General features: G+C 41.5%; 1 long non-coding RNA gene across 1 annotated transcript; it reads right to left on the bottom strand.

Annotated features, from left to right (window-relative positions):
* Positions 1-14,663: 14,663 nt before the first annotated feature.
* On the bottom strand, positions 14,664-18,047 carry LOC143984318 (uncharacterized). Its single transcript, XR_013274790.1, has 3 exons — positions 16,908-18,047; positions 16,625-16,696; positions 14,664-15,295 (listed from the first exon to the last, which is right to left on the bottom strand). It is a non-coding gene; the product is annotated as an uncharacterized LOC143984318 (long non-coding RNA).
* Positions 18,048-22,995: the final 4,948 nt, after the last annotated feature.

Genomic DNA, 22,995 nt, shown 5'->3' with positions numbered 1-22,995 from the left:
AGTCCATAAACAAATATACAGTCCAAAAAACGTGCAAGATGTCAATCTGAACGTGTTGTGATAACAGCCAGGATTCTGTGATATTGTGACCGAAGAAGATAATGTTTCACCCTGTGACGATCCCACCACCTTATAGGGTACAGGCTTACCGGATCTATATGACCCTAGCAGACATACGCCTCAGGGGTCAATCAAAGCTTGTGATCCCAGCCAAAATGGTCTCAAGGATTGGATGTATCAATCATGGCATATACGGTCCCAACAAACGACTAGATGTAGTCAGTATTCTTCATGTACATATACAAATCCGACAACGACTCAGGCATGGAAGATGAAGAAACAAGGCCAACATGGCATAATAACGTTTTGAAAAAAACCTTTAATAAAAAATTTTGCTAAAACTCACATTTCCAAGATGGACAATAAAGCATGTCAGAGAGAAAAAAGTGGCAGTAGCGGAGTCCTCCCGACGCGTTTCGACCCACCGGTCATCATCTGGGGTGGGCTCACACTACTGACATACTGCCTTATATAGGTACTCACACAATAAAGTGATGCCATTTCCCCATGTGTCGCAATTATGCCCACTTCCGGTATATCCAAGATGGCGGACGGGCGTGCGTTCCACGCCTAGGTTATTATGCGTTCCACCCATGTATCAAATCTATTTGAGCCTGAAATTCATGATTGAAAGTGGTAATAGTCCCACTTCCGGTATAGATAAAAATGGCGGCCTGGCGTGCGTTCCACGCCTCACAAAAGATGCGTTCCACCCATTCACATTGATGTATAGAAAAAAAGGGGGGGAAAAAAAACCTACTTCATATAATGATGTGTTAAATAACCAAAAGGGGACCAACCTGTATGAGTCTTTAACTATTCAGGCTTGCAGGTGGACATAGAGGGATGTCAAAAACACTTTTGCAAATGGTAACCCGGAACCGGAAGTGCGCATCTACGAACACACCGGGACCGGAAGTGAGTAAACGTCACTTCCGGTACGGGAATGAAAACGAGGCCTGAGTACAAGGAAAACATTATCTCTTCTCTAATACTCCTAAAAAGGTGGCGCTAATGACACCTAGTGGCCACTGATAAAATAAAACTTGATAATACAAAAACAACACATAGAGTATGTCACATTATGCATAATATAAATCACATACTATAAAATAGTGATTGTGTGATCTGAATAACTATCTTACCATAAAACATAGAGATAGAAATAAATGAATATGTATATATACAATAAATGAGGTCATTAAAAAAATAAAATAAAATAAAATAAAAATGAAAAAGAAACTACTTGGTAAAATATACCCACAGATAAACATGTGTGATGCCAGACTGCACATTGCTAATATTACAAGAAGGTCCTATGAATCGTCTATGAAAGCATTAATGTCCCACTCCACATTCATACCAAATGGGGAGTGGGACTGAAGCTCATATATCCAAAAAGTTTCAAGCCTGGAGACCCCACGAGTGAGGGGCCCCCCTCTCCAGGGTGGGGTGTATCTATCTATCGCGACAAACTGTGTGCCACGTAAATCATTATTGTGGCATTCCCTATAGTGTTTCGGCACCGTGTGCTTGGATAATTTACTTCTGATCAAGGAGATGTGTTCACCGACCCTCGTGGAAAAAGGTCTAATGGTACGACCGACATATTGCTTCCCACAGGGGCAGGTTATTAAATAAACCACATATTTAGTTTTACAGGTGCAGAAACATTTAATTGAATATCTTCTCCCAGTTACTGTAGATGTAAATTCTGAAATTTTTCGTTGTGTCAATGCATTATGTTGACATACACTGCATTTTTTGCACGGGAAATAACCTACCAAGTTATGAAAAAAAGTAGGCTGTGTTGGGGGATTAATGATGTTGGGGGCAATTTTGCTTTGCAAAGTAGGAGCCCCTCTAAATAAGACATTTGCTCTTTCAGGAAGATTTGGACCAAGCACAGGATCTTTTCTCAAAACCTCCCAATGTTTACTAAAGATCTTTTTTACTTGCCTGTATTGCATATTAAAGGTGGTTATAAAGGACCACTTAAATTTATCATTGTCATTCCGAGGGGTTTTAACCTGCAGAAGAGTGTCCCTGTTTATATTTGAGACCTCCTGTAGTTGTTTTTCCAGAGTGGGTGCATGGTACCCCTTATCCAAGAACTGTTGTTTTAAACAGTTTGCCTGATCTAAAAAAGTGCAATCATCGGTACAGTTACGACGCAGTCTAATAAATTGACTGCGAGGAACGGAGGTAAGCCAGCTTTTATGGTGGCAGCTATCGATGGCAATGTAGCTATTGCGGTCGGTAGACTTGAAGTGGGTTTTAAAACTGAAACCCCCTGATGTAATTCCAATTTCCAAATCTAAAAATTGTATTTTGTCAATACTGGTCTGGTAGGTTAGTGAAATTCCCCTATCATTATTGTTCAGACCACTAAAAAATTTGCAAAGTGCATCAGGGGTGCCTCCCCATAGGAGGAGGATATCGTCTATGTACCGGACCCACAAAATCAATGATGGGCTCCGTTGAGTATAGACGACATCCTCCTCCCATTTGGCCATGAAAAGGTTGGCCAGACTGGGCACAAATTTGGCCCCCATGGCCACACCCCTTTGTTGTGAGTAATACTGGCCGTCAAACCAAAAATAGCTATGGCTGGTAGCAAATTCCAATAATTCTATAATGTAATCACGTTGACAGGGGACTAACGTATGTTCCTGATCTAAATAGAAACGTACCGCTTCAATTCCCTTATCCTGTGGAATGCAGGTGTATAGGGATGCAACATCCGCGGTAGCTATAATACATTGTCCTTGGAATTGTATACCTTCCAATTTTCTGATGGTATCCCCAGTATCCTGTATATATGAGGGCATCTTTCTCACGAGTGGTTGGAGATAGAAATCTATATACCTGCCTATGCGTGCTGTGACAGAATTGATGCCACTCACGATTGGTCTACCGGGGGGGGCCGTCAAGCTCTTATGGATTTTGGGCAGATGGTAGGTATTCTAGGGGATACCGGGACCAAAAAGGCTTTTTCTTTTTTGTTCAAGATTTTTTGTTCAAAACCCTTATCGATGAGGGCTTTTAGTTGTTTTTTGTAAACATTGGTGGGGTTGTTAGGTAATTTGCAATATGTGTCTGGCTCACTCAAAATGTTTGCCATTTCCTCCTCATACTGAATCTTGTCAAGTATAACTATGCCCCCTCCCTTATCGGCAGGGCGTATTATAACTTGCTTCTGATCACAGAGAGACCTCAATGCGGCTTTTGGCAAAGAAGTGGAGTAATGCTTTTTGACTGGTAATTTGGCTAAATCGCTGAGTACCAAATCTCTAAAAATTTTCACTGCAGGAGCAGTGGGTACTGGAGGAGAAAAGAGGGAGGGGTTAGATAGCCCTGAGTGGACAGTACCTGACGTGCTGGCATGATAGTCTGTGCGATACGGATTAGATGTAAGATATCTTTGTATACTCATCTTCCGTGTAAATTTGTGTATGTCTATAAATGTGGAAAATTTATTGAGTTTGTTAGGAGGTGCAAATTTTAGGCCCTTGTCTAAAACTGACATCTCTTCGGATGTAAAAGACTTGGTGCTCAAATTAAAAACCCCCTGCCCTATCAGAGCCTTCTTCTCTTTCCGTCTTTGTAATCTCCTTCCCCCTCTACAACCTCTCTTCGTTCTTGGCCCCTTTTTTTGGTATGCGGGTCCTCGTGAAAACCCTGTTGTTCGTAATTGGTATTGGGAGGATTGTATGGATAGGGGGAAGGAGAATGCCTGGTATAAGTGTTGTCAGAATTCCTCATGTCACGCAAGGGTGCAAACCTATTCTGTGAAGGAGGTATGTCCTCGTAGTGTTGAATTCCCCGATTATAATAATTGGGGGAGTTTGCCTCTCGGGGGGGGGGATAATTTTGATGGTTAGAAGGATATAGTGTACGTGGTGAAGAATAATATGGTGAATTATTATAATCACCAGGGGCAGAAGTGTTTCTATGGTGGGAATGACCCCTTTGGTACCCACGTCCTCCTCTTTTGCCTCTTGGGCCCCCCCTACCCCTTTTATGGTTGTTCAACATATATGGACTATAATGTTGGACATTTTGTGTTCCCTTATCGGGCCACTTCTGAACAACCTCACTATATGATCTAGAAAATGGTATATCCTGGGAGGAAGAAGTTCCCGGATTTGGACTACTTTCTATATTCACAGAGGAAATGGTTTGATTAGGGGGTGGTACTAAAAATAATTTTTGCCATCCAAATACGTTATTTGTTTTGTAGTCATTCGTGTCTCGGGAATATTTTTTCTGTTTTTTATTTTTTTGTTCTCGGTGCTCTTTTTCCAAATGGTTGAGTAAATTGGACGAAAGAGAGGTGTATTCCGACGAACCTTTGTATATATTTAATTTGTCTTTAATTTCCTTAATTTCTTTATCTATATTTAATAGACGTGCCTTTTTCTTTAAGATAAGAAAAGAAAGAAGATTGGTTCCTGCCTCGTTGAAATATTTGAACCAAGAATCAGGATCAGATTCTCCCTGTTGTGGGCAAACATCCCATCTGAGGCTACGGGGAACCATCTGTTCCGTGATGTATTGTTGTAAAAACACCAAGTCCCACTGCAGATGTAATTCAGTCGACATGATGTTTTTCAACCTTATAAAAAGGCCCCCAATTTCAGTATTACTACTATCAGGGACGAATACACCATCTGTATTCACTTTATGTGAAGCTCTATAGTCAAATACATCCATTATGACTGTGGACGATTCTTGACAAATGCTGCAATATTAATCCACTAAAACCAAGAAAAAGTTATACACCAACAATATTGCGCAAATGAAAAAAAGAAAAATTGAAAAGAAGCAAATAGAAAAATATAAGCAATGAGCTGCTAACACGCTAAAATTAGGGACTTTTTTAGCTGGAAAACATGTCAAAAGTATAGTGTAAGCACTCAACTTATATATATATGTTTCTTATAGTGCTACAAAATAATGTGTGCTCAGATGTGTCAAAATATATATGAAATTACCCCGAAGAAAGGGAATAATGCTGTATTACAAAAAATGAGAAAAATATATGAAAATATATAAAGTGACTTATACATATATATGTAAACCAAAATGGTGACTGTGTGAATATTTATCCTGGAGGAAAAACAATGACTATAAATTTATATAAATATGAATAATCACAGTGATGGAGTCCATAAACAAATATACAGTCCAAAAAACGTGCAAGATGTCAATCTGAACGTGTTGTGATAACAGCCAGGATTCTGTGATATTGTGACCGAAGAAGATAATGTTTCACCCTGTGACGATCCCACCACCTTATAGGGTACAGGCTTACCGGATCTATATGACCCTAGCAGACATACGCCTCAGGGGTCAATCAAAGCTTGTGATCCCAGCCAAAATGGTCTCAAGGATTGGATGTATCAATCATGGCATATACGGTCCCAACAAACGACTAGATGTAGTCAGTATTCTTCATGTACATATACAAATCCGACAACGACTCAGGCATGGAAGATGAAGAAACAAGGCCAACATGGCATAATAACGTTTTGAAAAAAACCTTTAATAAAAAATTTTGCTAAAACTCACATTTCCAAGATGGACAATAAAGCATGTCAGAGAGAAAAAAGTGGCAGTAGCGGAGTCCTCCCGACGCGTTTCGACCCACCGGTCATCATCTGGGGTGGGCTCACACTACTGACATACTGCCTTATATAGGTACTCACACAATAAAGTGATGCCATTCCCCCATGTGTCGCAATTATGCCCACTTCCGGTATATCCAAGATGGCGGACGGGCGTGCGTTCCACGCCTAGGTTATTATGCGTTCCACCCATGTATCAAATCTATTTGAGCCTGAAATTCATGATTGAAAGTGGTAATAGTCCCACTTCCGGTATAGATAAAAATGGCGGCCTGGCGTGCGTTCCACGCCTCACAAAAGATGCGTTCCACCCATTCACATTGATGTATAGAAAAAAAGGGGGGGAAAAAAAACCTACTTCATATAATGATGTGTTAAATAACCAAAAGGGGACCAACCTGTATGAGTCTTTAACTATTCAGGCTTGCAGGTGGACATAGAGGGATGTCAAAAACACTTTTGCAAATGGTAACCCGGAACCGGAAGTGCGCATCTACGAACACACCGGGACCGGAAGTGAGTAAACGTCACTTCCGGTACGGGAATGAAAACGAGGCCTGAGTACAAGGAAAACATTATCTCTTCTCTAATACTCCTAAAAAGGTGGCGCTAATGACACCTAGTGGCCACTGATAAAATAAAACTTGATAATACAAAAACAACACATAGAGTATGTCACATTATGCATAATATAAATCACATACTATAAAATAGTGATTGTGTGATCTGAATAACTATCTTACCATAAAACATAGAGATAGAAATAAATGAATATGTATATATACAATAAATGAGGTCATTAAAAAAATAAAATAAAATAAAATAAAAATGAAAAAGAAACTACTTGGTAAAATATACCCACAGATAAACATGTGTGATGCCAGACTGCACATTGCTAATATTACAAGAAGGTCCTATGAATCGTCTATGAAAGCATTAATGTCCCACTCCACATTCATACCAAATGGGGAGTGGGACTGAAGCTCATATATCCAAAAAGTTTCAAGCCTGGAGACCCCACGAGTGAGGGGCCCCCCTCTCCAGGGTGGGGTGTATCTATCTATCGCGACAAACTGTGTGCCACGTAAATCATTATTGTGGCATTCCCTATAGTGTTTCGGCACCGTGTGCTTGGATAATTTACTTCTGATCAAGGAGATGTGTTCACCGACCCTCGTGGAAAAAGGTCTAATGGTACGGCCGACATATTGCTTCCCACAGGGGCAGGTTATTAAATAAACCACATATTTAGTTTTACAGGTGCAGAAACATTTAATTGAATATCTTCTCCCAGTTACTGTAGATGTAAATTCTGAAATTTTTCGTTGTGTCAATGCATTATGTTGACATACACTGCATTTTTTGCACGGGAAATAACCTACCAAGTTATGAAAAAAAGTAGGCTGTGTTGGGGGATTAATGATGTTGGGGGCAATTTTGCTTTGCAAAGTAGGAGCCCCTCTAAATAAGACATTTGCTCTTTCAGGAAGATTTGGACCAAGCACAGGATCTTTTCTCAAAACCTCCCAATGTTTACTAAAGATCTTTTTTACTTGCCTGTATTGCATATTAAAGGTGGTTATAAAGGACCACTTAAATTTATCATTGTCATTCCGAGGGGTTTTAACCTGCAGAAGAGTGTCCCTGTTTATATTTGAGACCTCCTGTAGTTGTTTTTCCAGAGTGGGTGCATGGTACCCCTTATCCAAGAACTGTTGTTTTAAACAGTTTGCCTGATCTAAAAAAGTGCAATCATCGGTACAGTTACGACGCAGTCTAATAAATTGACTGCGAGGAACGGAGGTAAGCCAGCTTTTATGGTGGCAGCTATCGATGGCAATGTAGCTATTGCGGTCGGTAGACTTGAAGTGGGTTTTAAAACTGAAACCCCCTGATGTAATTCCAATTTCCAAATCTAAAAATTGTATTTTGTCAATACTGGTCTGGTAGGTTAGTGAAATTCCCCTATCATTATTGTTCAGACCACTAAAAAATTCGCAAAGTGCATCAGGGGTGCCTCCCCATAGGAGGAGGATGTCGTCTATGTACCGGACCCACAAAATCAATGATGGGCTCCGTTGAGTATAGACGACATCCTCCTCCCATTTGGCCATGAAAAGGTTGGCCAGACTGGGCGCAAATTTGGCCCCCATGGCCACACCCCTTTGTTGTGAGTAATACTGGCCGTCAAACCAAAAATAGCTATGGCTGGTAGCAAATTCCAATAATTCTATAATGTAATCACGTTGACAGGGGACTAACGTATGTTCCTGATCTAAAAAGAAGCAATATGTCGGCCGTACCATTAGACCTTTTTCCACGAGGGTCGGTGAACACATCTCCTTGATCAGAAGTAAATTATCCAAGCACACGGTGCCGAAACACTATAGGGAATGCCACAATAATGATTTACGTGGCACACAGTTTGTCGCGATAGATAGATACACCCCACCCTGGAGAGGGGGGCCCCTCACTCGTGGGGTCTCCAGGCTTGAAACTTTTTGGATATATGAGCTTCAGTCCCACTCCCCATTCGGTATGAATTGTCATGAAATGGTCCACCCGTTGGTGGCGCTGTTGATCTCTTGGATTGCAGTACCAGTGTTCACCAACGGGTGTACTCCGGCAGTGTGGAGCAGACAGCACCTGCAGCGATCAGCTGTTACGTGAGGGTAATCAGTAGTCTTATAAAGACCCAGCAAGCCCTAACATGCTTGTCTCAGTATCACACTCTCTCCATGTAACCTGAACCTTTGGACCTGAACCTTTGGACCTGAACCTGAACCTGAACCTGAACCTGAACCTGAACCTGAACCTGAACCTGGACTTTGTATTTACCTGACCTGTCCCTTCCTGATTCTTAAGCCCATCCTGGACCCGTCCCTCTTGTCTCCTGCTACCTTGATCCCTGCTCTGCAGCCCATCCATCCGTCCTTACACTTCTACTGTTTCCCCGGTGTTTGACCTCGGCCTGGCTTCCGTTGACGTCACTGGTAGTTTCCATTTATTATATATATATATTACTTGTTCTGGTTGGTAGTGCACTGTTTGTTTTCATTTTCCTTTTTATTTATAATAAACACGTTATTACTTCATTCACATGCGTTTGGGTTCCTTCTGTGCAGTCCACACAGTCTGGTCTAATCACTCCCTGACAGTATACTGAGACCATCCCTGACCAGACGTGGCTGCATTGAGGAACCATCCTGACCTGTTAGCCTGCCAATATGGATTTCAATGAAATAATGTATTATTCCCTGCTGGCAAAGGAGGTTGGTGAATATTGTCGCCAGCTTCTAAAAAGGTGGTCTAGTGACCGGCTGATGGAGACCATCCGATCAGCCCATTCCCTGGTGGATCAGGGCTACATGTTGTTTGGGGATGCTCAGCCCTTAATCCAACTATGTGCAGAGCTAACCCTGACATGTAATTCCAAAGTAAGTGGTGATTTTTCTCCCCCCTTCAATTTGAGCCAAGTTGTATCTTTGGTATGGTTGTTAGAGGATGATCCGGCCTATTTCATGGAATGTTATTCCTCTTGTCCACAGCAGGTGTTGTCTGATTGCATCCATTCAGTGCAATCTCTGGTTAGTCAGGCTGTGTGTGAATCAGCGTTTGTTCAACCTGTGCTACAGGCATGGTCAGATCTCCTGCTTTTAGCTAAGCCACAACCTTCCAGCCCTGTCATTAACCACCTGCCTTCCCAAGTATCTATCTCCCCATTGCCTATGGCAACCTCAGTTACAACCCAGTCTACTCCACTTCCTACCAAATACTACTATCCTGCCTGCAACCCACCTGCCTCTTCTCCTCCACCTGTAACAGTCCCACAAACCCCTCCTCCTGCTACTGTTCCTTGGTCTTCCTTTTGCCCAGATACTTTGTTTTCTCACAGCCCTGCACCTACATACAAAGCTGCAGCGGCTAAGTCAAAAAAAAGACGAAAATTCTTTCCGACCCGCACAATCCTGCCAGTAACCCAACCCGCCTCCGCACTAACCAACCCGGTCCAGCCTGCATGCATGCCAGTTGTATCCGGTGGCCCACCTAAGCCTGATGTCCCAGCTTGCCAGCCCGTTGTTCCAGCTTGCCAGCCCGTTGTTCCAGCTTGCCAGCCCGTTGTTCCAGCTTGCCAGCCCGTTGTTCCAGCTTGCCAGCCCGTTGTTCCAGCTTGCCAGCCCGTTGTTCCAGCCTGCCAGCCCGTTGTTCCAGCCTGCCAGCCTGTTGTTCCAGCCTGCCAGTCCGAAGTTCCAGCCTGCCAGTCCGAAGTTCCAGCCTGCCAGTCCGAAGTTCCAGCCTGCCAGTCCGAAGTTCCAGCCTGCCAGTCCGAAGTTCCAGCCTGCCAGTCCGAAGTTCCAGCCTGCCAGTCCGAAGTTCCAGCCTGCCAGTCCGAAGTTCCAGCCTGCCAGTCCGAAGTTCCAGCCTGCCAGTCCGAAGTTTCCCAGCCTGAAGTTTCCCAGCCTGAAGTTTCCCAGCCTGAAGTTTCCCAGCCTGAAGTTTCCCAGCCTGAAGTTTCCCAGCCTGAAGTTTTCCAGCCTGCTACCCAGCCTGAAGTTTTCCAGCCTGCTACCCAGCCTGAAGTTTTCCAGCCTGCTACCCAGCCTGAAGTTTTCCAGCCTGCTACCCAGCCTGAAGTTTTCCAGCCTGCTACCCAGCCTGAAGTTTTCCAGCCTGCTACCCAGCCTGAAGTTTTCCAGCCTGCTACCCAGCCTGAAGTTTTCCAGCCTGCTACCCAGCCTGAAGTTTTCCAGCCTGCTACCCAGCCTGCGGAGTCAGTGTCCATTAATTGGCCTGTTAAGCTTGTGCCCGTTATTTGGCTTGCCGGACCAGTGCCTGGTGTCCAGCTCGCTGGGCCGGGGCCCATTACTCAGCTTGCTGAGCCAGTGCCTGTAATCCAGCTTGCCCTTGCAGTACTTGCTGTTTGGCCTAAGGACCCAGAGATCGCTGCCCAGCTCAAAGACCCAGAGCCTTTGCCCGCTGTCTGCCCTGATGTGCCCTGTACCCAGCTTGACGTGCCCTCATCCATGGTGTGGTTTGAGGTCATTAACTATGGACAATTACACCTAGCTGGAGCGTCCGGAGGCCGCTCCTTTGAGGGGGGGTACTGTCATGAAATGGTCCACCCGTTGGTGGCGCTGTTGATCTCTTGGATTGCAGTACCAGTGTTCACCAACGGGTGTACTCCGGCAGTGTGGAGCAGACAGCACCTGCAGCGATCAGCTGTTACGTGAGGGTAATCAGTAGTCTTATAAAGACCCAGCAAGCCCTAACATGCTTGTCTCAGTATCACACTCTCTCCATGTAACCTGAACCTTTGGACCTGAACCTTTGGACCTGAACCTTTGGACCTGAACCTTTGGACCTGAACCTTTGGACCTGAACCTTTGGACCTGAACCTGAACCTGAACCTGAACCTGAACCTGGACTTTGTATTTACCTGACCTGTCCCTTCCTGATTCTTAAGCCCATCCTGGACCCGTCCCTCTTGTCTCCTGCTACCTTGATCCCTGCTCTGCAGCCCATCCATCCGTCCTTACACTTCTACTGTTTCCCCGGTGTTTGACCTCGGCCTGGCTTCCGTTGACGTCACTGGTAGTTTCCATTTATTATATATATATATTACTTGTTCTGGTTGGTAGTGCACTGTTTGTTTTCATTTTCCTTTTTATTTATAATAAACACGTTATTACTTCATTCACATGCGTTTGGGTTCCTTCTGTGCAGTCCACACAGTCTGGTCTAATCACTCCCTGACATGAATGTGGAGTGGGACATTAATGCTTTCATAGACGATTCATAGGACTTTCTTGTAATATTAGCAATGTGCAGTCTGGCATCACACATGTTTATCTGTGGGTATATTTTACCAAGTAGTTTCTTTTTCATTTTTATTTTATTTTATTTTTTTAATGACCTCATTTATTGTATATATACATATTCATTTATTTCTATCTCTATGTTTTATGGTAAGATAGTTATTCAGATCACACAATCACTATTTTATAGTATGTGATTTATATTATGCATAATGTGACATACTCTATGTGTTGTTTTTGTATTATCAAGTTTTATTTTATCAGTGGCCACTAGGTGTCATTAGCGCCACCTTTTTAGGAGTATTAGAGAAGAGATAATGTTTTCCTTGTACTCAGGCCTCGTTTTCATTCCCGTACCGGAAGTGACGTTTACTCACTTCCGGTCCCGGTGTGTTCGTAGATGCGCACTTCCGGTTCCGGGTTACCATTTGCAAAAGTGTTTTTGACATCCCTCTATGTCCACCTGCAAGCCTGAATAGTTAAAGACTCATACAGGTTGGTCCCCTTTTGGTTATTTAACACATCATTATATGAAGTAGGTTTTTTTTCCCCCCCTTTTTTTCTATACATCAATGTGAATGGGTGGAACGCATCTTTTGTGAGGCGTGGAACGCACGCCAGGCCGCCATTTTTATCTATACCGGAAGTGGGACTATTACCACTTTCAATCATGAATTTCAGGCTCAAATAGATTTGATACATGGGTGGAACGCATAATAACCTAGGCGTGGAACGCACGCCCGTCCGCCATCTTGGATATACCGGAAGTGGGCATAATTGCGACACATGGGGGAATGGCATCACTTTATTGTGTGAGTACCTATATAAGGCAGTATGTCAGTAGTGTGAGCCCACCCCAGATGATGACCGGTGGGTCGAAACGCGTCGGGAGGACTCCGCTACTGCCACTTTTTTCTCTCTGACATGCTTTATTGTCCATCTTGGAAATGTGAGTTTTAGCAAAATTTTTTATTAAAGGTTTTTTTCAAAACGTTATTATGCCATGTTGGCCTTGTTTCTTCATCTTCCATGCCTGAGTCGTTGTCGGATTTGTATATGTACATGAAGAATACTGACTACATCTAGTCGTTTGTTGGGACCGTATATGCCATGATTGATACATCCAATCCTTGAGACCATTTTGGCTGGGATCACAAGCTTTGATTGACCCCCGAGGCGTATGTCTGCTAGGGTCATATAGATCCGGTAAGCCTGTACCCTATAAGGTGGTGGGATCGTCACAGGGTGAAACATTATCTTCTTCGGTCACAATATCACAGAATCCTGGCTGTTATCACAACACGTTCAGATTGACATCTTGCACATTTTTTGGACTGTATATTTGTTTATGGACTCCATCACTGTGATTATTCATATTTATATAAATTTATAGTCATTGTTTTTCCTCCGGGATAAATATTCACACAGTCACCATTTTGGTTTACATATATATGTATAAGTCACTTTATATATTTTCATATATTTTTCTCATTTTTTGTAATACAGCATTATTCCCTTTCTTCGGGGTAATTTCATATATATTTTGACACATCTGAGCACACATTATTTTGTAGCACTATAAGAAACATATATATATAAGTTGAGCGCTTACACTATACTTTTGACATGTTTTCCAGCTAAAAAAGTCCCTAATTTTAGCGTGTTAGCAGCTCATTGCTTATATTTTTCTATTTGCTTCTTTTCAATTTTTCTTTTTTTCATTTGCGCAATATTGTTGGTGTATAACACTTTAAACATAATACCATTGGATTTTCTCCTAGTTAGTAGTTAGTTAAACCATTATTTGTATTTTTTAAGTCTGTTGTTGTTTTGTTATGCAGCTTGCCAACCAGGCTGCTTGCTTATACTTGTAGTACTGGTGGTGGAAATAGTGGTGATACTGAGTCTGCTGCTAATATACATACAGACACAGGAAAATGAAGGCCTACAATGGTACTACGATTCTCCTATACTCCCACCACCAAAATGTTTTTTCTTTCCACCCTCTGATGGCACCTACATGGTGGCAAGGAGATTTTGCTGCTAATATATCCAGTCCACCAAGATATTCATGTAATCTCCAGGCCACAGTGTTGGCAACATGGCACTTGTAAGTTGGCACTCTGGAAAGTCATCACCCACGACAAGGAAGGAAAGACTGTAATTGCGTTGCCGTGAGTCAGAAATAGGTGAGTACCTGCTCATCTGCCCACTTACTCCCCTATCCATCATTGATTTCAATTCATTTATATAACTCTTGTTTTATTTGCCAATTTAGTGAAAGTACCACTGGAATGAGTGGATGAGGCTTCATCATGACAGACACATACAAGTCGAAAACTTCACAGGTATGTATTAACCATACACATCTTTTAGGATGTATGAATAACAGCAAATTTTTATGTAGGGATGCACGATAGCAGTATTGGATACGAGTATTTTTTTAATCTGTACTTGTCGTCAATACCAAAGACCATTCAGGTGCATCCAGGTGCTGATAGAGAGCGTGACTCCGGCTTCACAGCTTATAAGGAAGCCAGGCCTCCCGGATTCTTGATTGGCAGGCACCTGGACGCAGGTAATGGTATTGATGAGTACAGATAAAAGATTACTCGTATCCAATACTGGTATCAGACATATACATACGTAGAGGGAATCTCAAGTGATGCATGTTCCTTTCAAACATAAAATCAAGACAGCTGTATAGAACACTTATACACTTTTCCAGATCATTATATGTTGTAGTCCAAAGTTTCAGTAACAGAAATGGAAATAGTATTAGTCATCACGACTAATACTATTTCCATTTCTGTTACTGCAACTTTGAACTACAACATATAATGATGCGGAAAAAGAAAGAGAATACTAAGGTCAACGAGGCAGTATAATACCTAGCTAAACCTAAATTAAGTTGTTAGTGACAACTGGCAAGAATGTTCTTTTAACTGTTTAAGTTGATTACCATGTGTGATAGCATGTGAGTTTTTATTAAGCAACCAGATATGTAATAAAGTGTACTATGTCACATAATAATCAATATACAGTATAAGCACTAAAGTATGCTTTTATTAGGCAAAAATTATTTGCATTTATTTATTTGTATAAACAAACGTAGAAAAAAAAAACATGTATGTTAACACATATACATATATACAACTATTAACAAAAAGGTGAGCTGAGCTGCCTTGGGTCCTGGAGCAGAGGAAGAACTAGCCCTCAGATTTCCAAAGGAGAGGGTTCTCTGCAGTTCTGTGTACTAGCAGACAAGCTCCCAGGCAATGAATCATTGTGCCTGGAAATTGCTTCCATCAAAGAGAGTCTTAAATGCTCCATTGCCTGGTTCTGCTGTTGGTTTACCCGAGCCAACATAATCTCCATATGGTCAGTCTGTTGCCTGGCTGCAAGTTGAATGGTCCGGGTTAACCTCCAGATGTCCCGTGACATCCTTCTATTGTCACTTGTCAGCCTCCGAAGTTCTCTGAGGACCCTCTGATGCACTGCATCGTGGACAGTTGCTGGTCCAGGCGGTATAGCAGTAGGTGCCAGTGCCACCTGGGTAGGAGGGGGCAACAGCTGTGGCTGCTCCTGTAGAGGGGGCAGCATCAGATGGTGGCAGGATGCAGGAAACATGGCCCGTGACCTCCTCCTCTGGCCATGGGGAGAAGACAGGAGTCTGGGGAATCACAGGGGTCAGCTCTGGCTCATTCTGGAGCTCAATGCCCTCGCAAATAAGGACAGGTGAGCGAGGCGAGCTGCACTGCGCTCTCCCCTCTGACTGGTCTTGTTGATCTGAAATAGACACGATAGCCAATGTTGATGATAGCATTCAAAGAAATAGATTTCTAGAGATTAGAATAAAAATATTTATTTTACTTTTTATTTTTTATTTTGACACTGTCCTTTAAAAAATAAATACATTTTGTGTCACATATATTCCTATTACAAGGAATGTAAACATCCCTTGTAATATAAAAAAAGAATGACAGGTCCTCTTTAATGTGAAATCTGGGGTCAAAAAGTCCTCGGATCTCATTTACACTAAAATGCAATAAAAAATGTATATAAAAAGAATTGTCATACCCCCCCCAAAAAAAGCCCCTTTAAGACTGGAGGGCAGAAGTGGACCTGATCGTCTCCACCGCTACTGGTAGGCGGCAGAGGCGACTGGAGCATAGTGGGCCTCTCCTGCCCCTGATAAAAGTAAACTTGCGGCAAGTCCGCCGCAGTGACCACTTTTATCTGAAAGAGGACCGCCCGCTGAAGAAGATATCGGGGTTATGGCAGCTATCTGCTGCCATAACAATGGTGGTCCTCTTTAAACAGCCGACGTATAACTGCGGCGGGTGGTCCTTCCTTAAGTTGTTAAGGGAACAGGTTTACTTTTTATAGGTTAACAAACGCTTTAAAGAAACATGTGTTTGTTTTTCTTTTCATTATATAGCAAATATTTTATTTTCGCTACTCTTTCCACCCTATTTACTGGTGGCCGATTGTGGTGGCGGTCGGATACTAAGATCAGATGCATTTCCAAATATTGTAGTAATAGAATAAACAATTATAGGTTACAATACAAATGGTGGGGTCTATTTACTAAAGGAAAATACACTTTCTACTACAAGTGCCCTTGGAAGTGCAGTCGCTGTAGATCTGAGGGGGACATGCAAGGAAAATAAAAAAACAGAAAGTTTGCTTGTACACGATTGGATGATAAAATCAGCAGAGCTTCCCCTCATCTCAGAGTTTATCCTCAGATTTACAGCGACTGCACTTCTGAGGAGGACATCCCCTCCGGCTGTTTGTAATAACAGACAAGCGGCTGCTTAGCCACATCAGTTGTTAAAAAACGGTACCGGGTGATGTCTGCCGTTGCAAGCATCACCCCAGTACAACACCTTGAAGCACTATATTGGTAAGTTTGTCAACGATAACGATTATTACAAAAAAGTGGCCACCAATAATCGGTCGACCCCTAGTTTGAGGTGTGTGTATATGAACTTAAAAATGGATGGTTGTTAAATAGCTTTTTATGTGTTTTATAATACCTGTTTGTAAAGTGTGGATGATGATGGTGCCTTGTGTCCTGTTTCTTTATATTGGCAGCTTGCGTATTCTACTTACGTTGAGGAGTAATGGGCCGCTGCTTCCTGACAGAAGCTAATGCTGGAGGGTCCGGGATATGGCTCAGGCTTTCTGTTAAAGATAGAATAAAATAGTTAAGGTAACCACTATCGGCTACCAATAATCGGTCGACCCCTATTTGAGGTGTGTGTGTTTGTACTTAAAAATGGATGGTTGTTAAATAGCTTTTTATGTGTTTTATAATGCGTGTTTGTAAAGTGTGGATGATGATGGTGCCTTGTGTCCTGTTTCTTTATATTGGCAGCTTGCATATTCTACTTACGTTGAGGAGTAATGGGCCTTTGCTTCTTGACAGAAGCTGACGCTGGAGGGTCCAGGATGTATTTGCACAGCGGCCTTTCAAAAGCAATTTTTGGGGAAAAATTTACTGAATTAAAAAAATAAATTTACAGTAATTTACAGTAAATTTTATTTAGCCCAATTTTTTGGGATATTGCGATAGACGATGTTACTCCAAGTAAATAGATATCGAACATGTTATGGTTTAAAATTGCAAACACTCTTGGAATGGCGAGAAACTACAGTACTTAAGAATCACTATAGATGAGCATGGAATTTTTGTTTTACGATTACCAGTTTAGAGTTACAGAGATCTTTTGCTATAATTATTTCTCTCGATGTGAGGATCGCAGAGATACCTCACAAGTGTGATATGAACACCATTATGGGCACTTTCAAATAATTTTTTTTGTTCCTATTTGTTTTGTTTTTCCAGTTTTACTTTAAAAAAATCACAATCCCCATGCCGGTGCCATTGGCAGCAAAGTAAACGAGTACGTAATTTCTGAGTTACTACATTGGAGACTCGATTGAAGCCGATACCGACTTTGTTTGCAACTCTGGCATGCCGGCGGACATACCGGCTGGTCGCTCCGGACTGGAGACCCGGGCGAAGTGGTGGAAGGTGGTGGGCGGGGGGCTTGTCGTGTCCTCTCCCACTCCTTAGCTGAGCAGCTTCTGAGCCGCAACGGTTGTTATCCTAACAAAGCCGACCACCAGATCTAAAAAGTGGTACCGGGGTGACGGCTGCAGCTGCTTATCACCCCGGTACAACCACTTCCTCAAAGCGCTGTACAGATACATTGTTTTGCGGGAAGTGGTATGCTACAGGACTTATTTGAGCTTTCATTTTTTTTTTATTCCCTTTGCACAGTGTGCCAATAGTGAGCTGGAAACAACCATATAACTGCAATATATAATGATATATTTTATTTTAAGCACCAGCTCTCTGATGCTCGGCTGGACACTTTCTGCTGACTCCAGGGACATCCTCATCTGCAAGCAGGCCATCTCTCAGCTCTGCTTCCCACTGTCTGAAGACCACGGCCTTTCCTCCAGTAGACTGGGCCAGAAGATGCTTCTCTATCTTTTTTTTTTATTAACTGACGCCCGACAATCATAAAACCTGCAAATGAAAAAAAGATACAGTATAATCAATACACGTTACAAGAATATTATTTTTATTTTACATGTTACTTTTCTGTGTCAAATAAATATTTGTGTTACGTTCAAATCAGTTTATTGACTAGACTACTATATTGTGTATTTTTCACATATATGTGGTGTGTTCTAAGAGTGATATAATATTTGAATAATTACTTGTGCCTGACACCAGTGGTGGCCCTGTGAACCTTAGAGACTGCATTCACTGAGTCCCGGACTCGTTCCCAGGCTGCTCTCTTTGCTGAGATTGAGACATTTAGGCTGAAGAGTTTCACTTTGTCTCTGTTCACTGCAGCAATCAATGCAGAATTCTCCTCTGGGGTAAATACGGGCCCCCTTGATCTTCTCTGTCTCTTGGTTCGCTGGTGATGCTACAGGTCGACGTCAGAAATCTCTTCTGATGTAGGGGTGGACACTTGCCTCTTTTTTGGCCATGCTCCACTCCACCTCCATAGGCATGCTCTCTTCCATGCCTTGGCTCAACTCCACGCCTCCGTTCACCTCCACTCTTCCTCTCCCCTTCACGCCTCTCCTCTCCTCGACACCTCATCTCCCCTCCGTGCCTCCTCTCCCCTCTACGCTTGCTCTTCTCTACTCTCCCCTCCACACTTCCTCTTCCCTCTAGGCTTCCTCTTCTCTACTCTCCCCTCCACACCTCCTCTCCCCTCCCCTCAACCCCCCAACTGATCCTCCTCTCATCTCCACTCCTCTCCCCTCCACGGCCCTCCTCCCCTACACTCCTCCTCTCCCCTCCATGCCTCTCCTCTGCCACACTCCTCCTCTCCCCTGAGTCCCCTCCACGCCCCCCCTCCCCTCCACTCCTCCTCTCCCCTCCATGCCTCTCCCCCACTACACTCCTCCTCTCCCCTGAGTCCCCTCCTCCGCTCCCTTCCACTTCTCTGCTCCCCTCCACTCTCACTCACACCAACAACTCTCATACCAACACCAACATTCTCACTCACAAGACTCACACGTCCATTCTTATTCCCAGACATTCTTCACCAAAAGCACCAAACCACACAAAAACAATCACAAATCTAACAATAACACTCTCTGCTCTGCTCTCTGCTCCTCCCTCACCACACCACTATACGACCTATCAAAATAAAAACAATATGATAACCAGGGTAATTGGGGCTACCTACAAGTAAAACTCCTTATATGTGTGTATATCAATATATAATTCCGAATATATCATGTATTCATCTAGAAGAATATATATATAATAGAAGGAGGCATAACCCCAAAAAGACTACCAGTCTGCGATTTAAAATTTGCAAGCTACTCAGAAGTCCCAAAAAACAACAAAGTTCCTACTAAAGATTAGTTCCTGGGGTTAACAAATAATTCCAATAAGCAAAAGAAAAGGAAAAAACGAAAACCAAACAACAAACTAGAAGTCAAAAGAATTTTTTGTATCTGTATCGCTAAGAGACAGTATTCCCTAAAGTCGCATTAATGCCAAAGTGTGGTTTGAGTAGGCAAATTCCCAGTAAAAGGTGTATGTAAATGTGCTAGTGAACTTATAGTCCCAAATATGCAAACTGTAAGCGTAAAACGCTAATGTAGATCCATATGAAAGAATTTTTTGCCTAAAGTCGCATTATCGCCAAAATGTGCAAAAAAACAAGTAGAAGGTGTATATAAATGTGCTTAATGAGATTAAAATACACACTACAAAATTCAAATTATACAACCTATACATGCAATGTGCTAATATAAGCATATATATATGGAAAAAACAAAAATATTAATAATATATAGAAATTAAAAATATATATCAAAGAAGTGCAGGTGCAAAAACAAAGGACAAAAAAATGTGTACAAAAAAGAAGAAAAAAAAAATATATATATATATATATATATATATAAAAAATATATATATATATATAAAAAACAAAAGGTCTCTTAAATAAACAATAAATCACAAAAATAGTGTCCAAATTTCCAAAAAATCTCCAAAAAATCTCTTCAACAGTGCAATTACAGACAGTTCAAAAGATGTGACTAAAGTGCTTCTCGTGCAATCTCCAACGTGACTTCTGTGTTCCCCCACAAGGTCCCTCACTCACCAGAAGAATATACCCCTGCAGGGGTAATTCGCCTTGGAATCAAAGTCTGCCGATAGCCAGCTCCTCATTCGCATCCAGAGAGAGTTTTTTCGGTCCCTGCTGATGTCTAGCTCCTCAATCGCAACCAAGGGGGAGATTTCCTCATAGGAAAAAAATTGTAGTCTCCATAGTGTGATTTGTATAAAAAATCAATTTATTGCCACAAAAATATAAACAAATAAAAACATAAAAAATGATAAAACGGAAAAAACAATTCTCATATGTTGAGATAAGATGTGGAACCACAGTCCATTAAAAAAAACCTTTCAGCCTCCATATATAAATGATAACGTTCCAGGAAAAAAACCTTAGAACAGGGCTGAGAGAAAGGTAGTAACCATACGCTAATGGCACTTTATCCCAGATAACATAAAGGACTAGACACCAAAAAATAATAATAATAATGTCCCAGGATATAACCTGTTGTTTAAAGTCACTCCAGTGTTTGTAAGTCTCCTAGGGATAGAGCCCTTCTAGCGCGAAAAAATATAATCCGAACGTGGAAGCCGCCCGGTGGACACGCAGCTACGGCTTGCACTCCAACTGCGCTCCAACGAACGGAACTGACGTAATAGGCGTAACTCCGTCGAACGCGTTTCGTCATTGACGTCTTCAGCGTCATTGACGTCAATGACGAAACGCGTTCGACGGAGTTACGCCTATTACGTCAGTTCCGTTCGTTGGAGCGCAGTTGGAGTGCAAGCCGTAGCTGCGTGTCCACCGGGCGGCTTCCACGTTCAGATTATATTTTTTCGTGCTAGAAGGGCTCTATCCCTAGGAGACTTACAAACACTGGAGTGACTTTAAACAACAGGTTATATCCTGGGACATTATTATTATTATTTTTTGGTGTCTAGTCCTTTATGTTATCTGGGATAAAGTGCCATTAGCGTATGGTTACTACCTTTCTCTCAGCCCTGTTCTAAGGTTTTTTTCCTGGAACGTTATCATTTATATATGGAGGCTGAAAGTTTTTTTTTAATGGACTGTGGTTCCACATCTTATCTCAACATATGAGAATTGTTTTTTCCGTTTTATCATTTTTTATGTTTTTATTTGTTTATATTTTTGTGGCAATAAATTGATTTTTTATACAAATCACACTATGGAGACTACAATTTTTTTCCTATGAGGAAATCTCCCCCTTGGTTGCGATTGAGGAGCTAGACATCAGCAGGGACCGAAAAAACTCTCTCTGGATGCGAATGAGGAGCTGGCTATCGGCAGACTTTGATTCCAAGGCGAATTACCCCTGCAGGGGTGTATTCTTCTGGTGAGTGAGGGACCTTGTGGGGGAACACAGAAGTCACGTTGGAGATTGCACGAGAAGCACTTTAGTCACATCTTTTGAACTGTCTGTAATTGCACTGTTGAAGAGATTTTTTGGAGATTTTTTGGAAATTTGGACACTATTTTTGTGATTTATTGTTTATTTAAGAGACCTTTTGTTTTTTATATATATATATATATTTTTTATATATATATATATATTTTTTCTTCTTTTTTGTACACATTTTTTTGTCCTTTGTTTTTGCACCTGCACTTCTTTGATATATATTTTTAATTTCTATATATTATTAATATTTTTGTTTTTTCCATATATATATGCTTATATTAGCACATTGCATGTATAGGTTGTATAATTTGAATTTTGTAGTGTGTATTTTAATCTCATTAAGCACATTTATATACACCTTCTACTTGTTTTTTTGCACATTTTGGCGATAATGCGACTTTAGGCAAAAAATTCTTTCATATGGATCTACATTAGCGTTTTACGCTTACAGTTTGCATATTTGGGACTATAAGTTCACTAGCACATTTACATACACCTTTTACTGGGAATTTGCCTACTCAAACCACACTTTGGCATTAATGCGACTTTAGGGAATACTGTCTCTTAGCGATACAGATACAAAAAATTCTTTTGACTTCTAGTTTGTTGTTTGGTTTTCGTTTTTTCCTTTTCTTTTGCTTATTGGAATTATTTGTTAACCCCAGGAACTAATCTTTAGTAGGAACTTTGTTGTTTTTTGGGACTTCTGAGTAGCTTGCAAATTTTAAATCGCAGACTGGTAGTCTTTTTGGGGTTATGCCTCCTTCTATTATATATATATTCTTCTAGATGAATACATGATATATTCGGAATTATATATTGATATACACACATATAAGGAGTTTTACTTGTAGGTAGCGCCAATTACCCTGGTTATCATATTGTTTTTATTTCTTGGAGGAAACTCCTTTTGGAGTTTCTTTCTTTTGTGGGTGGCAGCAACCTAATGATATAACTAGTATTTAGCCATAGCTACTGTTATTATTATCCTCTCTTACTTCCCACCATTGTCGAGCGCGGTTTTTTCCTTTATTTTGACCTATCAAAATAGCATACAGGGGTGGAGACTATAGCCACATGTCAAAAACGAAAGTAAAAAATCGAGATTTCGAATAGTTACAAATAACCGCGATGCATTAGAAAAGTACAAATCCATTCGAGGCACGCAGCGCCACTGTCAGACATCTAAATTTCTGAATCAACGTCAACAAACAAAAAAAGTTACGAATGTACGAATCCATTCGAAGCACGTTAGGCAGTGCCATTGTAAGAGACTCTGAAAATTAAAAATCAACAAACAAAAAAAGTTACCAAAGTAGGAGTTGTGTCTAGAATCAACGAAAAACAATGTACTCTACCGAAAGTACGAATTATAAATCAACTAAAAATAAGGCTATCAGAAAGACTCATTCCGATTCAACAAAAAACGTTGCTTGCGAAAATACGAATTAGTCCAAACA

The sequence above is a fragment of the Lithobates pipiens genome, unplaced genomic scaffold (assembly GCF_037356315.1).
Source record: "Lithobates pipiens isolate NorthernLeopardFrog02 unplaced genomic scaffold, aLitPip1_a1.2 Scaffold_16, whole genome shotgun sequence".
Lineage (NCBI taxonomy): Eukaryota > Metazoa > Chordata > Amphibia > Anura > Ranidae > Lithobates > Lithobates pipiens.
Note: the sequence above shows the minus strand (reverse complement) of the source record. Positions and strands in the feature narration are given on the sequence as shown.